Genomic DNA, 9,143 nt, shown 5'->3' with positions numbered 1-9,143 from the left:
AGATATGAACACACAAAAGTGTGTCCTACTAGTGTTTACAGGTTTAAGAGAGAAAGATCAGCTCTGCTCCCAATTTTCTATTCTGGAAGTTTCTCTGACCTGCTAGGTGCAACAGGAGGGAGAATTTTTCTCCTCAAGGGAGATGTGGAACTGCTGGACACTTTTTGGAATGTATGTTTTATGTGACAGAGGGAAATGAAAAGTGCCATTCAGATTTCACTTTCTACTTTTCCAGCCACAGGCTCCCCATGATCCTGCTGGAGTGAGAAAGTGCCTTTTTCCAGGGAGAAGGCTGGGATTCCAAGCGTGACTCGGGACAGGGCACTGAACTGGGCGCTGCCCACGCAGGGAAGGAGAGGGCGAGGTCGCCGGGCTTGGGTGGCACCGCTGGGGACATCGGGACACCCGATAACTCGCGAACACACTGGTCCACTCTGCGGGGGCAGGAGCGGGGCTGGAGGTGCCGGGCCGGCTGGGCGATCTCGGCAGCGGGACGAGGCGCGGGAGTCGGGACCCCGGGATCCGGGGACTGGTCGCCGCCTGGGGCTCGGGCACGTGCGGGAGCAGCCCACTCGGGGCCAGGCTGGCTTCTCGTGGGCGTCTGGGGCTCCAGGTGCGCTTTGTTTTGGGAGGGACTTTCCGGTTCCGTGGGCAGAGAGACAACCAGGAACTCGGGCTCAGTCTCCACCCCGAAGTGGGGCGGATCCGCACGGGATAAGACTCGTTGCAGGGCCTGGACGCGGGTGTGACCTCCGCAGCCACAGAGGACTAGCGAAGCCGGGTCTCCGCACGAGAGGTAAAGGGATCGTGGCCCGGGGGTCCTGGGCTCCGGGAGAGGGGTGTGGCGGCCCGGGAGCGCCTCTCGGGGATGCCAGTCCCCAAGCTGATTCCAGTCCCCAAGCTGATCCCAGGAGAGGGTGCCCGACGCCGGCCTGCGGGCGGGCCTCAGTGGCCCGCAGGGTGGAAGCAGGGCCAGCCGGCTGGGACTCGCTCTGGATGGGCCAGAGGGAAACATCACAGTCCCTACCCTCTGACACCAACCAGAAGGACACTCAGAACAATGGGTAGAGCTCAGGATGCCAGTCGGAGTCCATGTGCTGAGCTTGGGCGTTAAAACCCAACGATGGAGTTAATACTGCCCGGAACTAACTCAGTCTAACACCTCTTAGTTTTACTTTTTAAATCTCTCTCTCCTTTCTCCTAGACTTTTGCCTCTTTATTCCTGTGTGTATCTACTGATCCCAACACAGTGCCTGGCATGTAGAATCGTATTAAAATATGAGCCCCATGTTGTGTGTCTGTCAGCGGCACAATTTCGCTTTCCCCCTGTCTTTGGTCAGCCGGGCGTCTTGGGGACCAAAGAGGATGGCTTTCCAACAGGCCACCAACTCATAGTGTTCTCCAAGTAGATGCAGGTCTTCTGTGAGTGTTTTGGGTCCCAAGTCACTGGTATCTTTCATGAAAACTGGGCATCTGCTCTCTCCAGCAGATAGTGGGAGGATGGATAGGGTACCCTCCTTCAAATTGCCCATCCAGCTGACCATAAACTCCAGGACATCCCACCTGCCCTTCCATGCAGATGGCTACTCATAACCAAGCCCTACTCTTCAGTTACCAAAGGAATTCTCAGATGACAGACAGGTGGAAGAGCAAGTTGGAGAGGAAGGGGACAGGAATGAGAAAATGGGTAAGCACAGCCATCCAAAAGCGGCTGACTTCCCAGAGTTCTAAATGGCCAAGATCAGAACAGGGACTTGATACATACACACACAGACATAAAAGCACTGGACCAAGGGATTCTATGAATTTCCTCCTAGACAATCTTGCTCTTGGTCAAATATAATTTTTCCTCCAGAGCATTTTTAGAGGGTAACATTCATCATCAGGCTGGACCCATCAGCATTTAAAGGGTGAACTTCCTTGATGTCCCCAGATTTGTGTCCTGAGGCAGGTTTCTTTGTGTACAGCTTTCATTTATTTTCCTGATCTTGCTAATCTGCTCCTAGACTAAGCCTGCTCTTCTCCAAGGGAGATCAAGGTTAGTGGTAGGCATGGGGGATAGTGGTCAGTGTGCCAGAGACTACTTGAAGCTACAGAATAATCAAGAAGGGATTTTCCTTGGGCATCAGTTTTACCCAATTATTTGAAGGTTTAAAACATTTTTTTATGCTGGGCATTGTCGTGCCCATATATAACACCAGCTATTCAGGAGGCTGAAGCAGGAAGATCACAAGTTCAAGACCCACCTGGGCAACTCAGTGTGAGTGAGACCCTGTCACAAAATGAAAAAAAAAATAGAGGGGGTGGGGGTGGAAATTGGGAATGTAACTCTGTGGTATAGCACTTTGCAAGCATGCGTGAGTTCCCAGGTTTGATCCCAGTACTGCAAAACAAAACAAAAATCCCCACGTCTTAAATGAAAACAATCACAAAAATTTTGAAGTAGAATCCAAAAATCATATGCATTTTATATCTAAAACAAAAAGCTTCGGAAAAAGTATTGTTTGGCCTTTGGACAGCAATTTTGCCCCAATCTAGCCCCTGAGGGTTTGTTCTCCCTGCAGTTAGGGCTACTTGAGGAGGCAGTTTGGCAGGTACTTCCGTGTCTTCCCTGGAGCGACTTTGAGTAACAGTTATTTTATCGTAGGGTCTTCTCATTTAACCTTCACTTCAACCTGTTGTGAGATTACTAAGCTTGTTCTACACATCCCAACGCTCCAAATCATGGTCTGTGGTCAAAGTCAGACCCCTTGGGAACTGAGGCTTAAAACCACTGTGGACACCAAAACCTGTCATTTTATCCTCTCTACTCTACTATGATTTGATTAGTGCCTGGTTCATAGTGATTTGGTATCTAGATTTATGGTATCCTGGCTTATTAACTAAATCTTGATCAACTATTTTTCTTGACTTTCTTCTTCTCAGGGTGTTAAATGAAATAGGAGTGAAAGAAGTAGAGCTGTTTTGATTAGAAAGGGAAGGTTGTGGGGGCTGGAGTTGTGGCTCAGGGGTAGAGTGTTTGCCTAGCACATGTGAGGCCCTAGGTTTGATCCTCAGCACCGCATAAAAAAATAAAAATAAATAAAATAAATGTATTGTGTCCATCTATAGCTAAAAAATAAATATTAAAAAAAAAGAAAGGGAAGATTGTTCTGGGTGTAGGGGCACACAGTGGCCACTCTAAAATCTGTTTTGTTTTGCAGTTCTGGGGATTGAGTACAGAGGTGCTCTACTACTGAGCCACATTCCCAGCCCTTTTAATTTTTTATTTTGAGACAGGATCTCCCTAAGTTGCCGAGACTGGCCTCTAACTTGTGGCCCTCTTCCCTTAGTGTCCTTACTTTCTGGGGTTACAGGTGTGTGTCACCACACTCAGTGTTGACCCTAAATTCTTGAGGGGCTTGGTGTGTAGAAGAGGGAATAAATTCAGTCTTTGTATTGTTGGGTAGAGTTTTGGAGGAGTCTTTCAAATGCTGCATTTGGTTGAATAAAAAGATGTCTTTTGAAACCTGTAGTCTGGGTGTCCTTGGAGTTGGTGACTCTTATCAGGTAGATGTCTAGGCAGAGGTTTAGCAGATTCTTCTTTACTTTTCTTTCACTGGAAATTGAACCCAGGGCCTTGAGCATGCTAGGCAAGCACTCTACCCCATGATCTACATGCCCAGCCCTTTATTTTATTCTACTTGTTTATTTTTGATACTGGGGATTGAACCTAGAATGCTTTACCACTGAGCTATATCTTCAGTTCTTTTTCTATTGAGACAAGTTCTTACTAAATTGTTGAGGCTGACCTTGAACTTGTGATCCTCTTGACTCAGCCTCTGTTGCTGGGATTAGTCATGTTTAACCTCGCCTTGCCATTTTCAGTTTTGGGGACAGGGTCTGACTAAATTGCTGAGGCTGGTGTTGAACTTGTGACCCTTCTGCCCAGGGAGCAGGTATGTGACATGCATCTGTCGTGGCAATCCTTTTCTGATGGGGCTGTGAAGGGCAGAACATTAAACTAAAGCTTTAGTTCTCAAACTTCAGGGTGCATTAAAGACCCTAGGAAACTTGTATAATATGCAGATTCTTGCCTCACTCCCCAAAATTCTGATCCAACATTACAGGTTGGGATCCAGGAGAATTTAAAGGGATCCCAGATTCAAGTGTTGTTAAGGCCTCACTTTGAGAAACTATACTTTAGAAATACTTATATGAGCACATGTGGTGGCACATAGCTCTAATCTCAGCGGTGTTGGGAGGCTGAGGCAGGAGGATCACAAGTTCAAAGCCAGCCTCAGCAACTCAGTGAGGCCCTAGCAATTTAGTCAGACCCTGTCTCAAAATAAAAAGTAAAAAGGGCTGGAGATATGGCTTAGTGGTCAAGTACCCCTGGGTTCAATCACCAGTATCAAAAAATAAAGAAAAGAAAAGAAAAGAAAGAAATGCTTATATAAATATATGCATACTTGATACACTGAATAAAGCATTAACTAAACCGTGATATTCCCAAGGGAATTTAGGCCTGTGGTCATGCTACTAAATGCTAGGTAATGTAATAAATGCTAAAATTCTATGTAATGGGGGTAAATACTAAAATTTTTCCATTCTCAGTAATAGTTCTTTGTTTTATCAATCTCCTTTTTAATTTGATTAACAGATTTTTTTTTCCTCCAAACTCATCTCTTAGTTTTACAGTGCTTAATACCTCTAGACCATATGGCATTCCAACTAAAGGTTTTTGGTTGTTGTTGTTTCATATAATTGAAACTGAGATGGATCCATCCATGAAGATTAATTTCCTTAGGAATTTTGCATTTCTGTTTAAGGCCTGTTGGTTTTATTGGGAGTAATTTGTTCATGTTTGAACTAGACTGAAGGATATTGCTGTGGAAACCTAATCCTCCATCTTGGAAGACTCCTTTTCAAAGGTTCAAGTAGTTTGAAGTCAATAAACAGACATAGTGCTTCTTGGTTCAGTGCTTGGTGTAAAAACTAAAGTGAATGTTATATTCACAATTAGCAGCAGGGATAAATGGCAGCTAAAGGCCAGACTGTGAATACTATGTAAAAGACCTTTTGTATATCACCCCCCCCCCACACACACACAGCATTAACCTTTTACAACTAGTTGCAGAGCATAAGCTGTGTGACCTGTCATACAGTGGGAACACCTCCAAACTGCACCCCACCCTATTGCTCTGGAGTCATTTCTCTGAGTCAAGGTGCTCAATCCCCTAAAGAAGTAGCAAATCAAATCATTACCAGAAGCTAACAGAGGGGCCCTGTGGTTACTGGGAACAAATTCTGATTTATGATGGGGAATTGAACCACCCCTACTGGAGAACGGAGTAGGGGTGAATATCAGCCCCCTGCATCTTCTCCCTCCTCTTCAGGGAGCTGAGGCAGGTTTTCTCTGGATCCTACGTAGTGTCGACTTGTGCTTTTCTTCTGTTTGCTATTGTGCAAAGACCTATTGACCCAATGGTTCTTATTCTCTTAGAGATACAAATTCCTGTAAGGCTGTGATTAAAGCTATGGATCCTCTCTTAAGAAAAATAAATACATACTTCACGTTTTTTATACAGTTTCAAGGGGTTCACAAACATCATTTCAAACCCACTCATGGATATCTAGAAAGTTCCTAGATGTTGCGTTAAGAATTGCCCTGAAATTTGGCAATGTTTGTCAAACCAACAAAAATGCATTTACCTTTGTTCTAGCCATTTCAGTTATAGTTTATCCTAATGATACTTGGGCATGAATACAGAGGCATGTGTACAGGATGTATGCATTGCAGACTTGTTTTAATAGCAAAAGATTGAGAAGGAATAAAATATCAATCAGAGAAGGACTGGTTAAATTATGGAATATCCATGTAATGCAATACCTTGTAACACTGAAAAAAGATTCAGTTTGATAGGCAATGAATAGAAAGATATTGAAGTATATTTTTTTTCTTTTTTTAAAAAAGCAGAATATAGTTTAGCATGGTATGCTACCATTTCTGTATATGAAAATGATGGGCACTATATTCTTATGTACTTGCTAATGCACTAAATACTTCTGGGAAGATACACAGGAAAATTATAACAGTGTGTGCCTTCAGAGAAGGATGTGAAAGTCTTACAGACTTATAACTATGTACTTTTTTTGTACCATATGAATTTTTATCATATTCATATATCACCTATTTATTTTTTAAAAAACAGAGAATTACAGATAGTACCTGCCCCTTAACATTGTTTATGAAGAGGGAGAATGAAGTAGAAATGAGGAATTTATAATTATCCAATTTTTCAACCTCAGAATTAACATAGGATCCTATAGTTCCTTATTTGTATACAAAGAACTAGCATGCAATCATGGTCCAGTGTCTAATGAGATGCAGTAGCAGCTGCTCATTCTTCCCATATGTTTTCATTGGGTTATTGATTCATTTGGCTGTACTCCAGCTGATTCCAAAAAGAATATAAGATGCCTTGAATTTGATGGTGGGGAAAGCTGTTTTTAAACAATCTGGTGTTTTTAGGTAATCCAGTGTTTCAGAAGCAGAGAGAGGAGGTAAATGGGGTGTCAGGACCTATTGAGTAGATGTAAGTGGCTTACAGTCTCCATTAGTTAGGATAGATGTTGTCTTTCTCTCCCTATCCGCTCCTCCCCACATCACAGGATTGTATAAGTGGTTTGATTCACTATGTACAGACTTTCATGGAATTACAAGAGGTATGCTTAGGTTCATCATGGATGGTCAGAGAAGGCTTCCAGGAGGGGTAGCCTTTACATTGAGGATGGGATAAGTGAAGAAGGCTTATGCATGTGCACAGGGTTCACAGAGCAAGGCCAAGGCATGCTGGAGTTGCAGCTCATGGACCAGAGCAGGGTAGTCCCAGAAAATGGAGCTGGAGGGTCTCAGAAACTGAAGTTCTTTTGTAAGCTGTGGGAGATGGAACAGATCTGTCTTGGGTAACAGGTCTTAGATGGTCCAAGGATCCCATAGTAAGAACTGGCCTGAACTGTAAATCCTATTTTCTTTTACATCTGCTCCATTGTCTGATGCAGTTATGTTGTAAATGTTTTGGATAAAATTAAAAGTGCTGACCAGATACCAGGAAGGGAATGAAGGCAAAGATTTCAAAACTCAGAGAAACACGACTGCTTCCCTGCGCTAAACCTGGCCATGTCACCAGAATTCATCTTAGACATCGTCTTCTTCCCTGGTTGACTTCATCTGGGAAAGAGGCCTATCATATGTGCTCCTGTGTCTCTCCATGATTTCCCTTTGCAACGCTGTTCAGACGTCATTCTGTCTGGTCACATGCCTGTCTCTGCTACTTATCAGATCCTGAGCCCATCTGAGGGCAGAGACCATGCAGCCCCTATCCTCTGACCTAGCACTATGCTGAGCACCTCGTAGGTGCCTGCTAGAGATGTGCTGAGTGAATGGATGATTTCCCATGACCTGGAAAAGGTCATCCAGCCTCCAAGCCTGGCCTGCCACAAAATGATTCAGTTTTGAAAACTGCTTTTGTAGTCTTTGTGCCTGTTGACCTCTTCATAGTGTCCCTACATTCCAGGCCAACTCCAAACTAAATACTCTTTTTCCAAATAAATCTTATGATTTGTAGCCATAGCTGAAGCTTCATTTTTATGGGCCTTCCTGACTGGAAAACTCTTTCCCTATTGAAATGCATTGTTGTTCAAAGCCCAAGTCAAATGAGAGCTCTTTGAATCTCTCAAGGGATATTTTACTCTGTCTCCTGCCACCTTCCAGCCCCAATGAGAGTTCTTACATGCTGCTCTATCATTAGGTTAGCTCTACACCTGTTGTTTCTCTGACTAGGTTACCTACTCCTTGAGAGCAAGATGGTGTCTCTTCCATCTTTGTTTCTTCCTCAATGCCTAATAGACAATAGGGGCAAAATAAATATTTAAATACCTGTACATACAGCAAATGACAGTTCTGGAACTGGGATCTGAAGGCCACCTGCATAAGAGTCAGACTGGACTATGCTGTGAGGAGAATGATCAGGAATACTTATTTAAGCCTAATGAATAAGGCCTCTGGGTCCCACCCAAGATTTACTGACTTAGGTTTTAGAGTTCAGGGTATTGATCCCCACCCTCCAATTTATATTTCTAAATGCACCCAGGTAACATTTGCACACTTTGAGACTTCCCCCAGATACCATGCTAAGTGGCTTACCGTCTCCATTAGTTAGAATCCATAACTGCAAATATCATAGCCTGACAACATCCAAGACCAGAAGAAAGGGGAAGTTAGGAGACCAACTTTTCTTTTTTAGACTGGAGAAATTTCTTTCCTGGAAGACTCTAAGAAGGTTTATCCTTATTTTTCACTGTCCAGAAGTGGGTCACAGGGCCACACTTAAGTGATTCATGGCAGTTGGAATGGGGGCTGCCTTGACCCAATTATTATAACCTCCTGGGACCAGCCCCACCTTCCTGGTTTGCCAAGACTAATCCCTAAACAGAAAGAAGGTTATCTTAAGGAGGAAAGAAGTTGTAATGAAGGTTGATGATATTGCCTATTCATTTTTTTTATGTTGATGGAACTTTATTTTATTCATTCATTTATACATGGTGCTGAGAATTGAACCCAGTGCCTCACACTTGCTAGGCAAACACTCTACCACCGAGCCACAATCCCAGCCCAATATTGCCTGTTCTTGAAGAAATCCTGCACAATAGCCTCTACCATCCCAGTTTTATGCCAGAATAAGTCAGTTTTCAGATGTGGGTTAAATCTAGAAGACAGAGCAGGAACTGGAACTCAGCTTTTTCTGGATTCTCTGCCTGCTCCCTGTTACAGTCTATACCAATACCCATGTGTGTGAAGAAAATTGAACTTGGAGTTTCACAGACACTGTAAAACAGATTAGGCCAACCAGGAGTAATGCATACTTCAGTGGATGTTTTGAGAATTTTAATGTTTACATAATCTTTGGCAAACACAATTTTTATGGAGTTCACGTTTATGCATTCCCCTTATTATTATAGTCCCCTCTTCGCTTATACTTGATGTAAGATCATGAATGATAGTCCATACCTATGAAATGCCCACAGGGTATTTTATAGACCTTTTCAGGCATCAATAGAACCAAAATTCTCAAACTCAAGAATGCATCAGAATTGGGCTG

The 9,143-nt window shown here is 43.6% G+C and overlaps 1 protein-coding gene across 1 annotated transcript in view; it reads left to right on the top strand.

Moving 5' to 3' along the window:
* Window positions 1-426: 426 nt before the first annotated feature.
* The window catches only part of Anxa4 (annexin A4), a 65,013-nt gene continuing 56,296 nt past the window's right edge, over window positions 427-9,143 (top strand). Inside the window, exon 1 of the mRNA XM_005322108.5 lies at window positions 427-796. The gene's annotated coding sequence lies outside the window, so the exon portion shown is untranslated. The remainder of the gene's footprint in view (window positions 797-9,143) is intronic.

The sequence above is a fragment of the Ictidomys tridecemlineatus genome, chromosome 12, assembly GCF_052094955.1.
Source record: "Ictidomys tridecemlineatus isolate mIctTri1 chromosome 12, mIctTri1.hap1, whole genome shotgun sequence".
NCBI classification, from domain to species: Eukaryota; Metazoa; Chordata; class Mammalia; order Rodentia; family Sciuridae; genus Ictidomys; species Ictidomys tridecemlineatus.
Note: the sequence above shows the minus strand (reverse complement) of the source record. Positions and strands in the feature narration are given on the sequence as shown.